Here is a 21,807-nt window from a genome sequence, read left to right as displayed (position 1 = left end):
CACCAAATGGTTGACAGTTTACTAAATATGCATAAGTATATATTTTTTGATGGATTTTCAAAAGCAAACTATAGAGTTTGAACTTTTCTGATAGTTGGAACCTAAGACTTGTCTCATACTGTGTGCAACTTAAGCATACAGACCAAGAAGAAAGAAAAAAACAAAAACCTGCAATTAATTGTTGACCTTTTTGTTTGTCAAAAAGAGCCTATTCTTTTAAGCCACTCATTGTTTCTTAGAAAAAAGCAAGGTAAGAGAAAAACCTGTAATTTCCTTTTTGACAGTTTTTAATTTGTCAAAATGAGACTTCTTTGAAGCCACTCAAGATTACTTAGACAAAATGGAATCTACAGTATACCCAATATACCACCAAATGGTTGACAGTTTACTAAATATGCATAAGTATATATTTTTTGATGGATTTTCAAAAGCAAAATTCACTTGATGCTTTTGACATCAATCAGATAATGGAACCATGGGATTTAAAAGAACCTGAGAAGATGGGCTCGTCCGGGATTTGAAACCGGGATCTCTCGCACCCTAAGCGAGAATCATACCCCTAGACCAACGAGCCAACTGTTCATGCATTTTCATGTATACTAATGAAATTGGAAGTGAAACTGTTGGAATACATTAGTAAGTATTTTAAAATACTATCAGATAATAGAACTAAGCACTTTTAAAGAACCTGAGAAAACAGGCTCATCCAGGATATGAACCTGCGGCCTTTTCCACCCAAAGCAAAAATCATACACCCAGACCAACAAGCCACAAGCTAAATAATTTCTTATTCAGATTTTACCATTTTTAAAGTAAAACTCAAATTATTTAATAAAAAAATGCAATAAGCTGGAAAAAAAGATGTTACATTTTAAAAATACCATAACAATTTAAAAATGTATTGGTAGCATAGCTAAAATGTTTCCTTAAGGTAAATTTTTGTCCAAGTATGCATATTTGGAAAGTTCAGTGCCAAGATTTAGGGGTTCCTATACAGTTTGAACTTTTCTGATAGTTGGAACCTAAGACTTGTCTCATACTGTGTGCAACTTAAGCATACAGACCAAGAAGAAAGAAAAAAAAAACCTGCAATTAATTGTTGACCTTTTTGTTTGTCAAAAAGAGCCTATTCTTTTAAGCCACTCATTGTTTCTTAGAAAAAAGCAAGGTAAGAGAAAAACCTGTAATTTCATTTTGACAGTTTTTAATTTGTCAAAATGAGACTTCTTTGAAGCCACTCAAGATTACTTAGACAAAATGGAATCTACAGTATACCCAATATACCACCAAATGGTTGACAGTTTACTAAATATGCATAAGTATATATTTTTGATGGATTTTCAAAAGCAAAATTCACTTGATGCTTTTAACATCAATCAGATAATGGAACCATGGGATTTAAAAGAACCTGAGAAGATGGGCTCGTCCGGGATTTGAACCCGGGACCTCTCGCACCCTAAGCGAGAATCATATCCCTAGACCAACGAGCCAACTGTGCATGAATTTTCATGTATACTAATGAAATTGGAAGCAAAACTGTTGGAATACATTAGTAAGTATTTTAAAATACTATCAGATAATAGAACTAAGCACTTTTAAAGAACCTGAGAAAACAGGCTAATCCAGGATATGAACCTGCGGCCTTTTCCACCCAAAGCAAAAATCATACACCCAGACCAACAAGCCACAAGCTAAATAATTTCTTATTCAGAATTTACCATTTTTAAAGTAAAACTCAAATTATGTAATAAAAAAATGCAATAAGCAGGAAAAAAAGATGTTACATTTTAAAAATACCATAACAATTTAAAAATGTATTGGTAGCATAGCTAAAATGTTTCCTTAATGTAAATTTTTGTCCAAGTATGCATATTTGGAAAGTTCAGTGCCAAGATTTAGGGGTTCCTATAGAGTTTGAACTTTTCTGATAGTTGGAACCTAAGACTTGTCTCATACTGTGTGCAACTTAAGCATACAGACCAAGAAGAAAGAAAAAAAAAAACCTGCAATTAATTGTTGACCTTTTTGTTTGTCAAAAAGAGCCTATTCTTTTAAGCCACTCATTGTTTCTTAGAAAAAAGCAAGGTAAGAGAAAAACCTGTAATTTCATTTTGACACTTTTTTATTTGTCAAAATGAGACTTCTTGAAGCCACTCAAGGTTACTTAGACAAAATGGAATCTACAGTATACCCAATATACCACCAAATGGTTGACAGTTTACTAAATATGCATAAGTATATATTTTTTGATGGATTTTCAAAAGCAAACTATAGAGTTTGAACTTTTCTGATAGTTGGAACCTAAGACTTGTCTCATACTGTGTGCAACTTAAGCATACAGACCAAGAAGAAAGAAAAAAACAAAAACCTGCAATTAATTGTTGACCTTTTTGTTTGTCAAAAAGAGCCTATTCTTTTAAGCCACTCATTGTTTCTTAGAAAAAAGCAAGGTAAGAGAAAAACCTGTAATTTCCTTTTTGACAGTTTTTAATTTGTCAAAATGAGACTTCTTTGAAGCCACTCAAGATTACTTAGACAAAATGGAATCTACAGTATACCCAATATACCACCAAATGGTTGACAGTTTACTAAATATGCATAAGTATATATTTTTTGATGGATTTTCAAAAGCAAAATTCACTTGATGCTTTTGACATCAATCAGATAATGGAACCATGGGATTTAAAAGAACCTGAGAAGATGGGCTCGTCCGGGATTTGAAACCGGGATCTCTCGCACCCTAAGCGAGAATCATACCCCTAGACCAACGAGCCAACTGTTCATGCATTTTCATGTATACTAATGAAATTGGAAGTGAAACTGTTGGAATACATTAGTAAGTATTTTAAAATACTATCAGATAATAGAACTAAGCACTTTTAAAGAACCTGAGAAAACAGGCTCATCCAGGATATGAACCTGCGGCCTTTTCCACCCAAAGCAAAAATCATACACCCAGACCAACAAGCCACAAGCTAAATAATTTCTTATTCAGATTTTACCATTTTTAAAGTAAAACTCAAATTATTTAATAAAAAAATGCAATAAGCTGGAAAAAAAGATGTTACATTTTAAAAATACCATAACAATTTAAAAATGTATTGGTAGCATAGCTAAAATGTTTCCTTAAGGTAAATTTTTGTCCAAGTATGCATATTTGGAAAGTTCAGTGCCAAGATTTAGGGGTTCCTATACAGTTTGAACTTTTCTGATAGTTGGAACCTAAGACTTGTCTCATACTGTGTGCAACTTAAGCATACAGACCAAGAAGAAAGAAAAAAAACAAAAACCTGCAATTAATTGTTGACCTTTTTGCTTGTCAAAAAGAGCCTATTCTTTTAAGCCACTCATTGTTTCTTAGAAAAAAGCAAGGTAAGAGAAAAACCTGTAATTTCATTTTGACAGTTTTTTATTTGTCAAAATGAGACTTCTTGAAGCCACTCAAGGTTACTTAGACAAAATGGAATTCTACAGTATACTCAATATACCACCAAATGGTTGACAGTTTACTAAATATGCATAAGTATATATTTTTTGATGGATTTTCAAAAGCAAAATTCACTTGATGCTTTTGACATCAATCAGATAATGGAACCATGGGATTTAAAGGAACCGGAGAAGATGGGCTCGTCCGGGATTTTTAACCCGGGACCTCTCGCACCCTAAGCGAGAATCATACCCCTAGACCAACGAGCCAACTATTCATGCATTTTCATGTATACTAATGATATTGGAAGTGAAACTGTAGGAATACATTAGTAAGTATTTTAAAATACTATCCGATAATAGAACTAAGCACTTTTAAAGAACCTAAGAAAACAGGCTCATCCAGGATATGAACCTGGGGCCTTTTCCACCCAAAGCAAAAATCATACACCCAGACCAACAAGCCACAAGCTAAATAATTTCTTATTCAGATTTTACCATTTTTAAAGTAAAACTCAAATTATGTAATAAAAAAATGCAATAAGCTGGAAAAAAAGATGTTACATTTTAAAAATACCATAACAATTTAAAAATGTATTGGTAGCATAGCTAAAATGTTTCCTTAAGGTAAATTTTTGTCCAAGTATGCATATTTGGAAAGTTCAGTGCCAAGATTTAGGGGTTCCTATAGAGTTTGAACTTTTCTGATAGTTGGAACCTAAGACTTGTCTCATACTGTGTGCAACTTAAGCATACAGACCAAGAAGAAAGAAAAAAAAAAAACCTGCAATTAATTGTTGACCTTTTTGTTTGTCAAAAAGAGCCTATTCTTTTAAGCCACTCATTGTTTCTTAGAAAAAAGCAAGGTAAGAGAAAAACCTGTAATTTCATTTTGACAGTTTTTAATTTGTCAAAATGAGACTTCTTTGAAGCCACTCAAGATTACTTAGACAAAATGGAATCTACAGTATACCCAATATACCACCAAATGGTTGACAGTTTACTAAATATGCATAAGTATATATTTTTGATGGATTTTCAAAAGCAAAATTCACTTGATGCTTTTAACATCAATCAGATAATGGAACCATGGGATTTAAAAGAACCTGAGAAGATGGGCTCGTCCGGGATTTGAACCCGGGACCTCTCGCACCCTAAGCGAGAATCATATCCCTAGACCAACGAGCCAACTGTGCATGAATTTTCATGTATACTAATGAAATTGGAAGTGAAACTGTTGGAATACATTAGTAAGTATTTTAAAATACTATCAGATAATAGAACTAAGCACTTTTAAAGAACCTGAGAAAACAGGCTAATCCAGGATATGAACCTGCGGCCTTTTCCACCCAAAGCAAAAATCATACACCCAGACCAACAAGCCACAAGCTAAATAATTTCTTATTCAGAATTTACCATTTTTAAAGTAAAACTCAAATTATGTAATAAAAAAATGCAATAAGCAGGAAAAAAAGATGTTACATTTTAAAAATACCATAACAATTTAAAAATGTATTGGTAGCATAGCTAAAATGTTTCCTTAATGTAAATTTTTGTCCAAGTATGCATATTTGGAAAGTTCAGTGCCAAGATTTAGGGGTTCCTATAGAGTTTGAACTTTTCTGATAGTTGGAACCTAAGACTTGTCTCATACTGTGTGTAACTTAAGCATACAGACCAAGAAGAAAGAAAAAAAAAAAAACCTGCAATTAATTGTTGACCTTTTTGTTTGTCAAAAAGAGCCTATTCTTTTAAGCCACTCATTGTTTCTTAGAAAAAAGCAAGGTAAGAGAAAAACCTGTAATTTCATTTTGACAGTTTTTTATTTGTCAAAATGAGACTTCTTGAAGCCACTCAAGGTTACTTAGACAAAATGGAATCTACAGTATACCCAATATACCACCAAATGGTTGACAGTTTACTAAATATGCATAAGTATATATTTTTTGATGGATTTTCAAAAGCAAACTATAGAGTTTGAACTTTTCTGATAGTTGGAACCTAAGACTTGTCTCATACTGTGTGCAACTTAAGCATACAGACCAAGAACAAAGAAAAAAAACAAAAACCTGCAATTAATTGTTGACCTTTTTGTTTGTCAAAAAGAGCCTATTCTTTTAAGCCACTCATTGTTTCTTAGAAAAAATCAAGGTAAGAGAAAATCCTGTAATTTCTTTTTGACAGTTTTTAATTTGTCAAAATGAGACTTCTTGAAGCCACTCAAGGTTACTTAGACAAAATGGAATTTACAGTATACCCAATATACCACCAAATGGTTTACAGTTTACTAAATATGCATAAGTATATATTTTTTATGGATTTTCAAAAGCAAAATTCACTTGATGCTTTTGACATCAATCTGATAATGGAACCATGGGATTTAAAGGAACCGGAGAAGATGGGCTCGTCTGGAATTTTTAACCCGGGACCTCTCGCACCCTAAGCGAGAATCATACCCCTAGACCAACGAGCCAACTGTTCATGCATTTTCATGTATACTAATGAAATTGGAAGTGAAACTGTTGGAATACATTAGTAAGTATTTTAAAATACTATCAGATAATAGAACTAAGCACTTTTAAAGAACCTAAGAAAACAGGCTCATCCAGGATATGAACCTGGGGCCTTTTCCACCCAAAGCAAAAATCATACACCCAGACCAACAAGCCACAAGCTAAATAATTTCTTATTCAGATTTTACCATTTTTAAAGTAAAACTCAAATTATTTAATAAAAAAATGCAATAAGCTGGAAAAAAAGATGTTACATTTTAAAAATACCATAACAATTTAAAAATGTATTGGTAGCATAGCTAAAATGTTTCCTTAAGGTAAATTTTTGTCAAAGTATGGATATTTGGAAAGTTCAGTGCCAAGATTTAGGGGTTCCTATAGAGTTTTAACTTTTCTGATAGTTGGAACCTAAGACTTGTCTCATACTGTGTGCAACTTAAGCATACAGACCAAGAAGAAAAAAAAAATCCTGCATTAATTGTTGACCTTTTTGCTTGTCAAAAAGAGCCTATTCTTTTAAGCCACTCATTGTTTCTTAGAAAAAAGCAAGGTAAGAGAAAAACCTGTAATTTCATTTTGACAGTTTTTAATTTGTCAAAATGAGACTTCTTGAAGCCACTCAAGGTTACTTAGACAAAATGGAATTCTACAGTATACCCAATATACCACCAAATGGTTGACAGTTTACTAAATATGCATAAGTATATATTTTTTGATGGATTTTCAAAAGCAAAATTCACTTGATGCTTTTGACATCAATCAGATAATGGAACCATGGGATTTAAAGGAACCGGAGAAGATGGGCTCGTCCGGAATTTGAACCCGGGACCTCTCGCACCCTAAGCGAGAATCAAACCCCTAGACCAACGAGCCAACTGTTCATGCATTTTCATGTATACTAATGAAATTGGAAGTGAAACTGTTGGAATACATTAGTAAGTATTATAAAATACTATCAGATAATAGAACTAAGCACTTTTAAAGGACCTAAGAAAACAGGCTCATAAAGGATATGAACCTGGGGCCTTTTCCACCCAAAGCAAAAATCATACACACAGACCAACAAGCCACAAGCTAAATAATTTCTTATTTAGAATTTACCATTTTTAAAGTAAAACTCAAATTATGTAATAAAAAAATGCAATAAGCAGGAAAAAAAGATGTTACATTTTAAAAATACCATAACAACTTAAAAATGTATTGGTAGCATAGCTAAAATGTTTCCTTAAGGTAAATTTTTGTCCAAGTATGCATATTTGGAAAGTTCAGTGCCAAGATTTAGGGGTTCCTATAGAGTTTGAACTTTTCTGATAGTTGGAACCTAAGACTTGTCTCATACTGTGTGCAACTTATGCATACAGACCAAGAAGAAAGAAAAAAACAAAAACCTGCAATTAATTGTTGACCTTTTTGCTTGTCAAAAAGAGCCTATTCTTTTAAGCCACTCATTGTTTCTTAGAAAAAAGCAAGGTAAGAGAAAAACCTGTAATTTCATTTTGACAGTTTTTTATTTGTCAAAATGAGACTTCTTGAAGCCACTCAAGGTTACTTAGACAAAATGGAATTCTACAGTATACTCAATATACCACCAAATGGTTGACAGTTTACTAAATATGCATAAGTATATATTTTTGATGGATTTTCAAAAGCAAAATTCACTTGATGCTTTTAACATCAATCAGATAATGGAACCATGGGATTTAAAAGAACCTGAGAAGATGGGCTCGTCCGGGATTTGAACCCGGGACCTCTCGCACCCTAAGCGAGAATCATATCCCTAGACCAACGAGCCAACTGTGCATGAATTTTCATGTATACTAATGAAATTGGAAGTGAAACTGTTGGAATACATTAGTAAGTATTTTAAAATACTATCAGATAATAGAACTAAGCACTTTTAAAGAACCTGAGAAAACAGGCTAATCCAGGATATGAACCTGCGGCCTTTTCCACCCAAAGCAAAAATCATACACCCAGACCAACAAGCCACAAGCTAAATAATTTCTTATTCAGAATTTACCATTTTTAAAGTAAAACTCAAATTATGTAATAAAAAAATGCAATAAGCAGGAAAAAAAGATGTTACATTTTAAAAATACCATAACAATTTAAAAATGTATTGGTAGCATAGCTAAAATGTTTCCTTAATGTAAATTTTTGTCCAAGTATGCATATTTGGAAAGTTCAGTGCCAAGATTTAGGGGTTCCTATAGAGTTTGAACTTTTCTGATAGTTGGAACCTAAGACTTGTCTCATACTGTGTGCAACTTAAGCATACAGACCAAGAAGAAAGAAAAAAAAAACCTGCAAATAATTGTTGACATTTTTGTTTGTCAAAAAGAGCCTATTCTTTTAAGCCACTCATTGTTTCTTAGAAAAAAGCAAGGTAAGAGAAAAACCTGTAATTTCATTTTGACAGTTTTTTATTTGTCAAAATGAGACTTCTTGAAGCCACTCAAGGTTACTTAGACAAAATGGAATCTACAGTATACCCAATATACCACCAAATGGTTGACAGTTTACTAAATATGCATAAGTATATATTTTTTGATGGATTTTCAAAAGCAAACTATAGAGTTTGAACTTTTCTGATAGTTGGAACCTAAGACTTGTCTCATACTGTGTGCAACTTAAGCATACAGACCAAGAAGAAAGAAAAAAAACAAAAACCTGCAATTAATTGTTGACCTTTTTGTTTGTCAAAAAGAGCCTATTCTTTTAAGCCACTCATTGTTTCTTAGAAAAAAGCAAGGTAAGAGAAAAACCTGTAATTTCATTTTGACAGTTTTTAATTTGTCAAAATGAGACTTCTTTGTAGCCACTCAAGATTACTTAGACAAAATGGAATCTACAGTATACCCAATATACCACCAAATGGTTGACAGTTTACTAAATATGCATAAGTATATATTTTTTGATGGATTTTCAAAAGCAAAATTCACTTGATGCTTTTGACATCAATCAGATAATGGAACCATGGGATTTAAAAGAACCTGAGAAGATGGGCTCGTCCGGGATTTGAACCCGGGACCTCTCGCACCCTAAGCGAGAATCATACCCTTAGAACAACGAGCCAACTGTTCATGCATTTTCATGTATACTAATGAAATTGGAAGTGAAACTGTTGGAATACATTAGTAAGTATTTTAAAATACTATCAGATAATAGAACTAAGCACTTTTAAAGAACCTGAGAAAATAGTCTAATCCAGGATATGAACCTGGGGCCTTTTCCACCCTAAGCAAAAATCATACACCCAGACCAACAAGCCACAAGCTAAATAATTTCTTATTCAGATTTTACAATTTTTAAAGTAAAACTCAAATTATTTAATAAAAAAATGCAATAAGCTGGAAAAAAAGATGTTACATTTTAAAAATACCATAACAATTTAAAAATGTATTGGTAGCATAGCTAAAATGTTTCCTTAAGGTAAATTTTTGTCCAAGTATGCATATTTGGAAAGTTCAGTGCCAAGATTTAGGGGTTCCTATAGAGTTTTAACTTTTCTGATAGTTGGAACCTAAGACTTGTCTCATACTGTGTGCAACAAATGCATACAGACCAAGAAGAATGAAAAAAAACAAAAACCTGCAATTAATTGTTGACCTTTTTGTTTGTCAAAAAGAGCCTATTCTTTTAAGCCACTCTTTGTTTCTTAGAAAAAAGCAAGGTAAGAGAAAAACCTGTAATTTCATTTTGACAGTTTTTAATTTGTCAAAGTGAGACTTCTTTGTAGCCACTCAAGATTACTTAGACAAAATGGAATCTACAGTATACCCAATATACCACCAAATGGTTGACAGTTTACTAAATATGCATAAGTATATATTTTTTGATGGATTTTCAAAAGCAAAATTCACTTGATGCTTTTGACATCAATCAGATAATGGAACCATGGGATTTAAAAGAACCTAAGAAGATGGGCTCGTCCGGGATTTGAACCCGGGACCTCTCGCACCCTAAGCGATAATCATACCCCTAGAACAACGAGCCAACTGTTCATGCATTTTCATGTATACTAATGAAATTGGAAGTGAAACTGTTGGAATACATTAGTAAGTATTTTAAAATACTATCAGATAATAGAACTAAGCACTTTTAAAGAACCTGAGAAAACAGTCTAATCCAGGATATGAACCTGGGGCCTTTTCCACCCAAAGCAAAAATCATACACCCAGACCAACAAGCCACAAGCTAAATAATTTCTTATTCAGATTTTACCATTTTTAAAGTAAAACTCAAATTATTTAATAAAAAAATACAATAAGCTGGAAAAAAAGATGTTACATTTTAAAAATACCATAACAATTTAAAAATGTATTGGTAGCATAGCTAAAATGTTTCCTTAAGGTAAATTTTTGTCCAAGTATGCATATTTGGAAAGTTCAGTGCCAAGATTTAGGGGTTCCTATAGAGTTTGAACTTTTCTGATAGTTGGAACCTAAGACTTGTCTCATACTGTGTGCAACTTATGCATACAGACCAAGAAGAAAGAAAAAAACAAAAACCTGCAATTAATTGTTGACCTTTTTGTTTGTCAAAAAGAGCCTAATCTTTTAAGCCACTCATTGTTTCTTAGAAAAAAGCAAGGTAAGAGAAAAACCTGTAATTTCATTTTGACAGTTTTTAATTTGTCAAAATGAGACTTCTTTGTAGCCACTCAAGATTACTTAGACAAAATGGAATCTACAGTATACCCAATATACCACCAAATGGTTGACAGTTTACTAAATATGCATAAGTATATATTTTTTGATGGATTTTCAAAAGCAAAATTCACTTGATGCTTTTGACATCAATCAGATAATGGAACCATGGGATTTAAAAGAACCTAAGAAGATGGGCTCGTCCGGGATTTGAACCCGGGACCTCTCGCACCCTAAGCGAGAATCATACCCCTAGAACAACGAGCCAACTGTTCATGCATTTTCATGTATACTAATGAAATTGGAAGTGAAACTGTTGGAATACATTAGTAAGTATTTTAAAATACTATCAGATAATAGAACTAAGCACTTTTAAAGAACCTGAGAAAACAGTCTAATCCAGGATATGAACCTGGGGCCTTTTCCACCCAAAGCAAAAATCATACACCCAGACCAACAAGCCACAAGCTAAATAATTTCTTATTCAGATTTTACAATTTTTAAAGTAAAACTCAAATTATGTAATAAAAAAATGCAATAAGCTGGAAAAAAAGATGTTACATTTTAAAAATACCATAACAATTTAAAAATGTATTGGTAGCATAGCTAAAATGTTTCCTTAAGGTAAATTTTTGTCCAAGTATGCATATTTGGAAAGTTCAGTGCCAAGATTTAGGGGTTCCTATAGAGTTTGAACTTTTCTGATAGTTGGAACCTAAGACTTGTCTCATACTGTGTGCAACTTATGCATACAGACCAAGAAGAATGAAAAAAACAAAAACCTGCAATTAATTGTTGACCTTTTTGTTTGTCAAAAAGAGCCTATTCTTTTAAGCCACTCATTGTTTCTTAGAAAAAAGCAAGGTAAGAGAAAAACCTGTAATTTCATTTTGACAGTTTTTAATTTGTCAAAATGAGACTTCTTTGTAGCCACTCAAGATTACTTAGACAAAATGGAATCTACAGTATACCCAATATACCACCAAATGGTTGACAGTTTACTAAATATGCATAAGTATATATTTTTTGATGGATTTTCAAAAGCAAAATTCACTTGATGCTTTTGACATCAATCAGATAATGGAACCATGGGATTTAAAAGAAACTGAGAAGATAGGCTCGTCCGGTGTTTGAACCCGGGACCTCTCGCACCCTAAGCGAGAATCATACCCCTAGACCAACGAGCCAACTGTTCATGCATTTTCATGTATACTAATGAAATTGGAAGTGAAACTGTTGGAATACATTAGTAAGTATTTTAAAATACTATCAGATAATAGAACTAAGCACTTTTAAAGAACCTGAGAAAACAGTCTAATCCAGGATATGAACCTGGGGCCTTTTCCACCCAAAGCAAAAAACATACACCCAGACCAACAAGCCACAAGCTAAATAATTTCTTATTCAGATTTTACAATTTTTAAAGTAAAACTCAAATTATGTAATAAAAAATGCAATAAGCTGAAAAAAAAGATGTTACATTTTAAAAATACCATAACAATTTAAAAATGTATTGGTAGCATAGCTAAAATGTTTCCTTAAGGTAAATTTTTGTCCAAGTATGCATATTTGGAAAGTTCAGTGCCAAGATTTAGGGGCTCCTATAGAGTTTTAACTTTTCTGATAGTTGGAACCTAAGACTTGTCTCATACTGTGTGCAACTTATGCATACAGACCAAGAAGAATGAAAAAAACAAAAACCTGCAATTAATTGTTGACCTTTTTGTTTGTCAAAAAGAGCCTATTCTTTTAAGCCACTCATTGTTTCTTAGAAAAAAGCAAGGTAAGAGAAAAACCTGTAATTTCATTTTGACAGTTTTTAATTTGTCAAAATGAGACTTCTTTGAAGCCACTCAAGATTACTTAGACAAAATGGAATCTACAGTATACCCAATATACCACCAAATGGTTGACAGTTTACTAAATATGCATAAGTATATATTTTTTGATGGATTTTCAAAAGCAAAATTCACTTGATGCTTTTGACATCAATCAGATAATGGAACCATGGGATTTAAAAGAACCTGAGAAGATGGGCTCGTCCGGGATTTGAACCCGGGACCTCTCGCACCCTAAGCGAGAATCATACCCCTAGAACAACTAGCCAACTGTTCATGCATTTTCATGTATACTAATGAAATTGGAAGTGAAACTGTTGGAATACATTAGTAAGTATTTTAAAATACTATCAGATAATAGAACTAAGCACTTTTAAAGTACCTGAGGAAACAGGCTCATCCAGGATATAAACCTGGGGCCTTTTCCACCCAAAGCAAAAATCATACACCCAGACCAACAAGCCACAAGCTAAATAATTTCTTATTCAGATTTTACCATTTTTAAAGTAAAACTCAAATTATGTAATAAAAAAATGCAATAAGCAGGAAAAAAGATGTTACATTCTAAAAATACCATAACAATTTAAAAATGTATTGGTAGCATAGCTAAAATGTTTCCTTAAGGTAAATTTTTGTCCAAGTATGCATATTTGGAAAGTTCAGTGCCAAGATTTAGGGGTTCCTATAGAGTTTGAACTTTTCTGATAGTTGGAACCTAAGACTTGTCTCATACTGTGTGCAACTTATGCATACAGACCAAGAAGAAAGAAAAAAACAAAAACCTGCAATTAATTGTTGACCTTTTTGTTTGTAAAAAAAGAGCCTATTCTTTTAAGCCACTCATTGTTTCTTAGAAAAAAGCAAGGTAAGAGAAAAACCTGTAATTTCATTTTGACAGTTTTTAATTTGTCAAAGTGAGACTTCTTTGATGCCACTCAAGATTACTTAGACAAAATGGAATCTACAGTATACCCAATATACCACCAAATGGTTGACAGTTCACTAAATATGCATAAGTATATATTTTTTGATGGATTTTCAAAAGCAAAATTCACTTGATGCTTTTGACATCAATCAGATAATGGAACCATGGGATTTAAAAGAAACTGAGAAGATAGGCTCGTCCGGTGTTTGAACCCGGGACCTCTCGCACCCTAAGCGAGAATCATACCCCTAGACCAACGAGCCAACTGTTCATGCATTTTCATGTATACTAATGAAATTGGAAGTGAAACTGTTGGAATACATTAGTAAGTATTTTAAAATACTATCAGATAATAGAACTAAGCACTTTTAAAGAACCTGAGAAAACAGTCTAATCCAGGATATGAACCTGGGGCCTTTTCCACCCAAAGCAAAAAACATACACCCAGACCAACAAGCCACAAGCTAAATAATTTCTTATTCAGATTTTACAATTTTTAAAGTAAAACTCAAATTATGTAATAAAAAATGCAATAAGCTGAAAAAAAAGATGTTACATTTTAAAAATACCATAACAATTTAAAAATGTATTGGTAGCATAGCTAAAATGTTTCCTTAAGGTAAATTTTTGTCCAAGTATGCATATTTGGAAAGTTCAGTGCCAAGATTTAGGGGCTCCTATAGAGTTTTAACTTTTCTGATAGTTGGAACCTAAGACTTGTCTCATACTGTGTGCAACTTATGCATACAGACCAAGAAGAATGAAAAAAACAAAAACCTGCAATTAATTGTTGACCTTTTTGTTTGTCAAAAAGAGCCTATTCTTTTAAGCCACTCATTGTTTCTTAGAAAAAAGCAAGGTAAGAGAAAAACCTGTAATTTCATTTTGACAGTTTTTAATTTGTCAAAATGAGACTTCTTTGAAGCCACTCAAGATTACTTAGACAAAATGGAATCTACAGTATACCCAATATACCACCAAATGGTTGACAGTTTACTAAATATGCATAAGTATATATTTTTTGATGGATTTTCAAAAGCAAAATTCACTTGATGCTTTTGACATCAATCAGATAATGGAACCATGGGATTTAAAAGAACCTGAGAAGATGGGCTCGTCCGGGATTTGAACCCGGGACCTCTCGCACCCTAAGCGAGAATCATACCCCTAGAACAACTAGCCAACTGTTCATGCATTTTCATGTATACTAATGAAATTGGAAGTGAAACTGTTGGAATACATTAGTAAGTATTTTAAAATACTATCAGATAATAGAACTAAGCACTTTTAAAGTACCTGAGGAAACAGGCTCATCCAGGATATAAACCTGGGGCCTTTTCCACCCAAAGCAAAAATCATACACCCAGACCAACAAGCCACAAGCTAAATAATTTCTTATTCAGATTTTACCATTTTTAAAGTAAAACTCAAATTATGTAATAAAAAAATGCAATAAGCAGGAAAAAAGATGTTACATTCTAAAAATACCATAACAATTTAAAAATGTATTGGTAGCATAGCTAAAATGTTTCCTTAAGGTAAATTTTTGTCCAAGTATGCATATTTGGAAAGTTCAGTGCCAAGATTTAGGGGTTCCTATAGAGTTTGAACTTTTCTGATAGTTGGAACCTAAGACTTGTCTCATACTGTGTGCAACTTATGCATACAGACCAAGAAGAAAGAAAAAAACAAAAACCTGCAATTAATTGTTGACCTTTTTGTTTGTAAAAAAAGAGCCTATTCTTTTAAGCCACTCATTGTTTCTTAGAAAAAAGCAAGGTAAGAGAAAAACCTGTAATTTCATTTTGACAGTTTTTAATTTGTCAAAGTGAGACTTCTTTGATGCCACTCAAGATTACTTAGACAAAATGGAATCTACAGTATACCCAATATACCACCAAATGGTTGACAGTTCACTAAATATGCATAAGTATATATTTTTTGATGGATTTTCAAAAGCAAAATTCACTTGATGCTTTTGACATCAATCAGATAATGGAACCATGGGATTTAAAAGAACCTGAGAAGATGGGCTCGTCCGGGATTTGAACCCGGGACCTCTCGCACCCTAAGCGAGAATCATACCCCTAGACCAACGAGCCAACTGTTCATGCATTTTCATGTATACTAATGAAATTGGAAGTGAAACTGTTGGAATACATTAGTAAGTATTTTAAAATACTATCAGATAATAGAACTAAGCACTTTTAAAGAACCTGAGAAAACAGTCTAATCCAGGATATGAACCTGGGGCCTTTTCCACCCAAAGCAAAAATCATACACCCAGACCAACAAGCCACAAGCTAAATAATTTCTTATTCAGATTTTACCATTTTTAAAGTAAAACTCAAATTATTTAATAAAAAAATACAATAAGCTGGAAAAAAAGATGTTACATTTTAAAAATACCATAACAATTTAAAAATGTATTGGTAGCATAGCTAAAATGTTTCCTTAAGGTAAATTTTTGTCCAAGTATGCATATTTGGAAAGTTCAGTGCCAAGATTTAGGGGTTCCTATAGAGTTTGAACTTTTCTGATAGTTGGAACCTAAGACTTGTCTCATACTGTGTGCAACTTATGCATACAGACCAAGAAGAAAGAAAAAAACAAAAACCTGCAATTAATTGTTGACCTTTTTGTTTGTCAAAAAGAGCCTAATCTTTTAAGCCACTCATTGTTTCTTAGAAAAAAGCAAGGTAAGAGAAAAACCTGTAATTTCATTTTGACAGTTTTTAATTTGTCAAAATGAGACTTCTTTGTAGCCACTCAAGATTACTTAGACAAAATGGAATCTACAGTATACCCAATATACCACCAAATGGTTGACAGTTTACTAAATATGCATAAGTATATATTTTTTGATGGATTTTCAAAAGCAAAATTCACTTGATGCTTTTGACATCAATCAGATAATGGAACCATGGGATTTAAAAGAACCTAAGAAGATGGGCTCGTCCGGGATTTGAACCCGGGACCTCTCGCACCCTAAGCGAGAATCATACCCCTAGAACAACGAGCCAACTGTTCATGCATTTTCATGTATACTAATGAAATTGGAAGTGAAACTGTTGGAATACATTAGTAAGTATTTTAAAATACTATCAGATAATAGAACTAAGCACTTTTAAAGAACCTGAGAAAACAGTCTAATCCAGGATATGAACCTGGGGCCTTTTCCACCCAAAGCAAAAATCATACACCCAGACCAACAAGCCACAAGCTAAATAATTTCTTATTCAGATTTTACAATTTTTAAAGTAAAACTCAAATTATGTAATAAAAAAATGCAATAAGCTGGAAAAAAAGATGTTACATTTTAAAAATACCATAACAATTTAAAAATGTATTGGTAGCATAGCTAAAATGTTTCCTTAAGGTAAATTTTTGTCCAAGTATGCATATTTGGAAAGTTCAGTGCCAAGATTTAGGGGTTCCTATAGAGTTTGAACTTTTCTGATAGTTGGAACCTAAGACTTGTCTCATACTGTGTGCAACTTATGCATACAGACCAAGAAGAATGAAAAAAACAAAAACCTGCAATTAATTGTTGACCTTTTTGTTTGTCAAAAAGAGCCTATTCTTTTAAGCCACTCATTGTTTCTTAGAAAAAAGCAAGGTAAGAGAAAAACCTGTAATTTCATTTTGACAGTTTTTAATTTGTCAAAATGAGACTTCTTTGTAGCCACTCAAGATTACTTAGACAAAATGGAATCTACAGTATTCCCAATATACCACCAAATGGTTGACAGTTTACTAAATATGCATAAGTATATATTTTTTGATGGATTTTCAAAAGCAAAATTCACTTGATGCTTTTGACATCAATCAGATAATGGAACCATGGGATTTAAAAGAAACTGAGAAGATAGGCTCGTCCGGGGTTTGAACCCGGGACCTCTCGCACCCTAAGCGAGAATCATACCCCTAGACCAACGAGCCAACTGTTCATGCATTTTCATGTATACTAATGAAATTGGAAGTGAAACTGTTGGAATACATTAGTAAGTATTTTAAAATACTATCAGATAATAGAACTAAGCACTTTTAAAGAACCTGAGAAAACAGTCTAATCCAGGATATGAACCTGGGGCCTTTTCCACCCAAAGCAAAAAACATACACCCAGACCAACAAGCCACAAGCTAAATAATTTCTTATTCAGATTTTACAATTTTTAAAGTAAAACTCAAATTATGTAATAAAAAATGCAATAAGCTGAAAAAAAAGATGTTACATTTTAAAAATACCATAACAATTTAAAAATGTATTGGTAGCATAGCTAAAATGTTTCCTTAAGGTAAATTTTTGTCCAAGTATGCATATTTGGAAAGTTCAGTGCCAAGATTTAGGGGCTCCTATAGAGTTTTAACTTTTCTGATAGTTGGAACCTAAGACTTGTCTCATACTGTGTGCAACTTATGCATACAGACCAAGAAGAATGAAAAAAACAAAAACCTGCAATTAATTGTTGACCTTTTTGTTTGTCAAAAAGAGCCTATTCTTTTAAGCCACTCATTGTTTCTTAGAAAAAAGCAAGGTAAGAGAAAAACCTGTAATTTCATTTTGACAGTTTTTAATTTGTCAAAATGAGACTTCTTTGAAGCCACTCAAGATTACTTAGACAAAATGGAATCTACAGTATACCCAATATACCACCAAATGGTTGACAGTTTACTAAATATGCATAAGTATATATTTTTTGATGGATTTTCAAAAGCAAAATTCACTTGATGCTTTTGACATCAATCAGATAATGGAACCATGGGATTTAAAAGAACCTGAGAAGATGGGCTCGTCCGGGATTTGAACCCGGGACCTCTCGCACCCTAAGCGAGAATCATACCCCTAGAACAACTAGCCAACTGTTCATGCATTTTCATGTATACTAATGAAATTGGAAGTGAAACTGTTGGAATACATTAGTAAGTATTTTAAAATACTATCAGATAATAGAACTAAGCACTTTTAAAGTACCTGAGGAAACAGGCTCATCCAGGATATAAACCTGGGGCCTTTTCCACCCAAAGCAAAAATCATACACCCAGACCAACAAGCCACAAGCTAAATAATTTCTTATTCAGATTTTACCATTTTTAAAGTAAAACTCAAATTATGTAATAAAAAAATGCAATAAGCAGGAAAAAAGATGTTACATTCTAAAAATACCATAACAATTTAAAAATGTATTGGTAGCATAGCTAAAATGTTTCCTTAAGGTAAATTTTTGTCCAAGTATGCATATTTGGAAAGTTCAGTGCCAAGATTTAGGGGTTCCTATAGAGTTTGAACTTTTCTGATAGTTGGAACCTAAGACTTGTCTCATACTGTGTGCAACTTATGCATACAGACCAAGAAGAAAGAAAAAAACAAAAACCTGCAATTAATTGTTGACCTTTTTGTTTGTAAAAAAAGAGCCTATTCTTTTAAGCCACTCATTGTTTCTTAGAAAAAAGCAAGGTAAGAGAAAAACCTGTAATTTCATTTTGACAGTTTTTAATTTGTCAAAGTGAGACTTCTTTGATGCCACTCAAGATTACTTAGACAAAATGGAATCTACAGTATACCCAATATACCACCAAATGGTTGACAGTTCACTAAATATGCATAAGTATATATTTTTTGATGGATTTTCAAAAGCAAAATTCACTTGATGCTTTTGACATCAATCAGATAATGGAACCATGGGATTTAAAAGAACCTGAGAAGATGGGCTCGTCCGGGATTTGAACCCGGGACCTCTCGCACCCTAAGCGAGAATCATACCCCTAGACCAACGAGCCAACTGTTCATGCATTTTCATGTATACTAATGAAATTGGAAGTGAAACTGTTGGAATACATTAGTAAGTATTTTAAAATACTATCAGATAATAGAACTAAGCACTTTTAAAGAACCTGAGAAAACAGTCTAATCCAGGATATGAACCTGGGGCCTTTTCCACCCAAAGCAAAAATCATACAACCAGACCAACAAGCCACAAGCTAAATAATTTCTTATTCAGATTTTACCATTTTTAAAGTAAAACTCAAATTATTTAATAAAAAAATACAATAAGCTGGAAAAAAAGATGTTACATTTTAAAAATACCATAACAATTTAAAAATGTATTGGTAGCATAGCTAAAATGTTTCCTTAAGGTAAATTTTTGTCCAAGTATGCATATTTGGAAAGTTCAGTGCCAAGATTTAGGGGTTCCTATAGAGTTTGAACTTTTCTGATAGTTGGAACCTAAGACTTGTCTCATACTGTGTGCAACTTATGCATACAGACCAAGAAGAAAGAAAAAAAACAAAAACCTGCAATTAATTGTTGACCTTTTTGTTTGTCAAAAAGAGCCTATTCTTTTAAGCCACTCATTGTTTCTTAGAAAAAAGCAAGGTAAGAGAAAAACCTGTAATTTCATTTTGACAGTTTTTAATTTGTCAAAATGAGACTTCTTTGTAGCCACTCAAGATTACTTAGACAAAATGGAATCTACAGTATACCCAATATACCACCAAATGGTTGACAGTTTACTAAATATGCATAAGTATATATTTTTTGATGGATTTTCAAAAGCAAAATTCACTTGATGCTTTTGACATCAATCAGATAATGGAACCATGGGATTTAAAAGAAACTGAGAAGATAGGCTCGTCCGGGGTTTGAACCCGGGACCTCTCGCACCCTAAGCGAGAATCATACCCCTAGACCAACGAGCCAACTGTTCATGCATTTTCATGTATACTAATGAAATTGGAAGTGAAACTGTTGGAATACATTAGTAAGTATTTTAAAATACTATCAGATAATAGAACTAAGCACTTTTAAAGAACCTGAGAAAACAGTCTAATCCAGGATATGAACCTGGGGCCTTTTCCACCCAAAGCAAAAAACATACACCCAGACCAACAAGCCACAAGCTAAATAATTTCTTATTCAGATTTTACAATTTTTAAAGTAAAACTCAAATTATGTAATAAAAAATGCAATAAGCTGAAAAAAAAGATGTTACATTTTAAAAATACCATAACAATTTAAAAATGTATTGGTAGCATAGCTAAAATGTTTCCTTAAGGTAAATTTTTGTCCAAGTATGCATATTTGGAAAGTTCAGTGCCAAGATTTAGGGGTTCCTATAGAGTTTTAACTTTTCTGATAGTTGGAACCTAAGACTTGTCTCATACTGTGTGCAACTTATGCATACAGACCAAGAAGAATGAAAAAAACAAAAACCTGCAATTAATTGTTGACCTTTTTGTTTGTCAAAAAGAGCCTATTCTTTTAAGCCACTCATTGTTTCTTAGAAAAAAGCAAGGTAAGAGAAAAACCTGTAATTTCATTTTGACAGTTTTTAATTTGTCAAAATGAGACTTCTTTGAAGCCACTCAAGATTACTTAGACAAAATGGAATCTACAGTATACCCAATATACCACCAAATGGTTGACAGTTTACTAAATATGCATAAGTATATATTTTTTGATGGATTTTCAAAAGCAAAATTCACTTGATGCTTTTGACATCAATCAGATAATGGAACCATGGGATTTAAAAGAACCTGAGAAGATGGGCTCGTCCGGGATTTGAACCCGGGACCTCTCGCACCCTAAGCGAGAATCATACCCCTAGAACAACTAGCCAACTGTTCATGCATTTTCATGTATACTAATGAAATTGGAAGTGAAACTGTTGGAATACATTAGTAAGTATTTTAAAATACTATCAGATAATAGAACTAAGCACTTTTAAAGTACCTGAGGAAACAGGCTCATCCAGGATATAAACCTGGGGCCTTTTCCACCCAAAGCAAAAATCATACACCCAGACCAACAAGCCACAAGCTAAATAATTTCTTATTCAGATTTTACCATTTTTAAAGTAAAACTCAAATTATGTAATAAAAAAATGCAATAAGCAGGAAAAAAGATGTTACATTCTAAAAATACCATAACAATTTAAAAATGTATTGGTAGCATAGCTAAAATGTTTCCTTAAGGTTAATTTTTGTCCAAGTATGCATATTTGGAAAGTTCAGTGCCAAGATTTAGGGGTTCCTATAGAGTTTGAACTTTTCTGATAGTTGGAACCTAAGACTTGTCTCATACTGTGTGCAACTTATGCATACAGACCAAGAAGAAAGAAAAAAACAAAAACCTGCAATTAATTGTTGACCTTTTTGTTTGTAAAAAAGAGCCTATTCTTTTAAGCCACTCATTGTTTCTTAGAAAAAAGCAAGGTAAGAGAAAAACCTGTAATTTCATTTTGACAGTTTTTAATTTGTCAAAGTGAGACTTCTTTGATGCCACTCAAGATTACTTAGACAAAATGGAATCTACAGTATACCCAATATACCACCAAATGGTTGACAGTTCACTAAATATGCATAAGTATATATTTTTTGATGGATTTTCAAAAGCAAAATTCACTTGATGCTTTTGACATCAATCAGATAATGGAACCATGGGATTTGAAAGA

General features: G+C 32.7%; 17 non-coding genes across 17 annotated transcripts; all 17 read right to left on the bottom strand.

The window, feature by feature from the left end:
- Positions 1-502: 502 nt before the first annotated feature.
- On the bottom strand, positions 503-574 carry TRNAP-AGG (transfer RNA proline (anticodon AGG)). The gene has a single exon. It is a non-coding gene; the product is annotated as a tRNA-Pro (tRNA).
- Positions 575-1,418: 844 nt separating this feature from the next.
- On the bottom strand, positions 1,419-1,490 carry TRNAP-AGG (transfer RNA proline (anticodon AGG)). Its single transcript has one exon. It is a non-coding gene; the product is annotated as a tRNA-Pro (tRNA).
- Positions 1,491-2,702: 1,212 nt separating this feature from the next.
- TRNAP-AGG (transfer RNA proline (anticodon AGG)) lies at positions 2,703-2,774 on the bottom strand. The gene has a single exon. It is a non-coding gene; the product is annotated as a tRNA-Pro (tRNA).
- Positions 2,775-3,623: 849 nt separating this feature from the next.
- Positions 3,624-3,696, bottom strand: TRNAP-AGG (transfer RNA proline (anticodon AGG)). The gene has a single exon. It is a non-coding gene; the product is annotated as a tRNA-Pro (tRNA).
- Positions 3,697-4,542: 846 nt separating this feature from the next.
- TRNAP-AGG (transfer RNA proline (anticodon AGG)) lies at positions 4,543-4,614 on the bottom strand. The gene has a single exon. It is a non-coding gene; the product is annotated as a tRNA-Pro (tRNA).
- A 2,126-nt stretch (positions 4,615-6,740) lies between these two features.
- On the bottom strand, positions 6,741-6,812 carry TRNAP-AGG (transfer RNA proline (anticodon AGG)). The gene has a single exon. It is a non-coding gene; the product is annotated as a tRNA-Pro (tRNA).
- An 847-nt stretch (positions 6,813-7,659) lies between these two features.
- Positions 7,660-7,731, bottom strand: TRNAP-AGG (transfer RNA proline (anticodon AGG)). Its single transcript has one exon. It is a non-coding gene; the product is annotated as a tRNA-Pro (tRNA).
- Positions 7,732-8,942: 1,211 nt separating this feature from the next.
- Positions 8,943-9,014, bottom strand: TRNAP-AGG (transfer RNA proline (anticodon AGG)). Its single transcript has one exon. It is a non-coding gene; the product is annotated as a tRNA-Pro (tRNA).
- Positions 9,015-9,863: 849 nt separating this feature from the next.
- TRNAP-AGG (transfer RNA proline (anticodon AGG)) lies at positions 9,864-9,935 on the bottom strand. The gene has a single exon. It is a non-coding gene; the product is annotated as a tRNA-Pro (tRNA).
- An 848-nt stretch (positions 9,936-10,783) lies between these two features.
- On the bottom strand, positions 10,784-10,855 carry TRNAP-AGG (transfer RNA proline (anticodon AGG)). Its single transcript has one exon. It is a non-coding gene; the product is annotated as a tRNA-Pro (tRNA).
- Positions 10,856-11,703: 848 nt separating this feature from the next.
- Positions 11,704-11,775, bottom strand: TRNAP-AGG (transfer RNA proline (anticodon AGG)). The gene has a single exon. It is a non-coding gene; the product is annotated as a tRNA-Pro (tRNA).
- A 1,767-nt stretch (positions 11,776-13,542) lies between these two features.
- TRNAP-AGG (transfer RNA proline (anticodon AGG)) lies at positions 13,543-13,614 on the bottom strand. Its single transcript has one exon. It is a non-coding gene; the product is annotated as a tRNA-Pro (tRNA).
- A 1,767-nt stretch (positions 13,615-15,381) lies between these two features.
- On the bottom strand, positions 15,382-15,453 carry TRNAP-AGG (transfer RNA proline (anticodon AGG)). Its single transcript has one exon. It is a non-coding gene; the product is annotated as a tRNA-Pro (tRNA).
- Positions 15,454-16,301: 848 nt separating this feature from the next.
- Positions 16,302-16,373, bottom strand: TRNAP-AGG (transfer RNA proline (anticodon AGG)). Its single transcript has one exon. It is a non-coding gene; the product is annotated as a tRNA-Pro (tRNA).
- Positions 16,374-17,221: 848 nt separating this feature from the next.
- Positions 17,222-17,293, bottom strand: TRNAP-AGG (transfer RNA proline (anticodon AGG)). The gene has a single exon. It is a non-coding gene; the product is annotated as a tRNA-Pro (tRNA).
- A 1,767-nt stretch (positions 17,294-19,060) lies between these two features.
- TRNAP-AGG (transfer RNA proline (anticodon AGG)) lies at positions 19,061-19,132 on the bottom strand. The gene has a single exon. It is a non-coding gene; the product is annotated as a tRNA-Pro (tRNA).
- An 849-nt stretch (positions 19,133-19,981) lies between these two features.
- Positions 19,982-20,053, bottom strand: TRNAP-AGG (transfer RNA proline (anticodon AGG)). Its single transcript has one exon. It is a non-coding gene; the product is annotated as a tRNA-Pro (tRNA).
- Positions 20,054-21,807: the final 1,754 nt, after the last annotated feature.

This window comes from Pseudophryne corroboree, chromosome 3, assembly GCF_028390025.1.
Source record: "Pseudophryne corroboree isolate aPseCor3 chromosome 3, aPseCor3.hap2, whole genome shotgun sequence".
NCBI lineage: Eukaryota > Metazoa > Chordata > Amphibia > Anura > Myobatrachidae > Pseudophryne > Pseudophryne corroboree.
The sequence above is the reverse complement of the archived record's forward strand: the minus strand, read 5'-3'. Positions and strand labels throughout refer to the sequence as shown.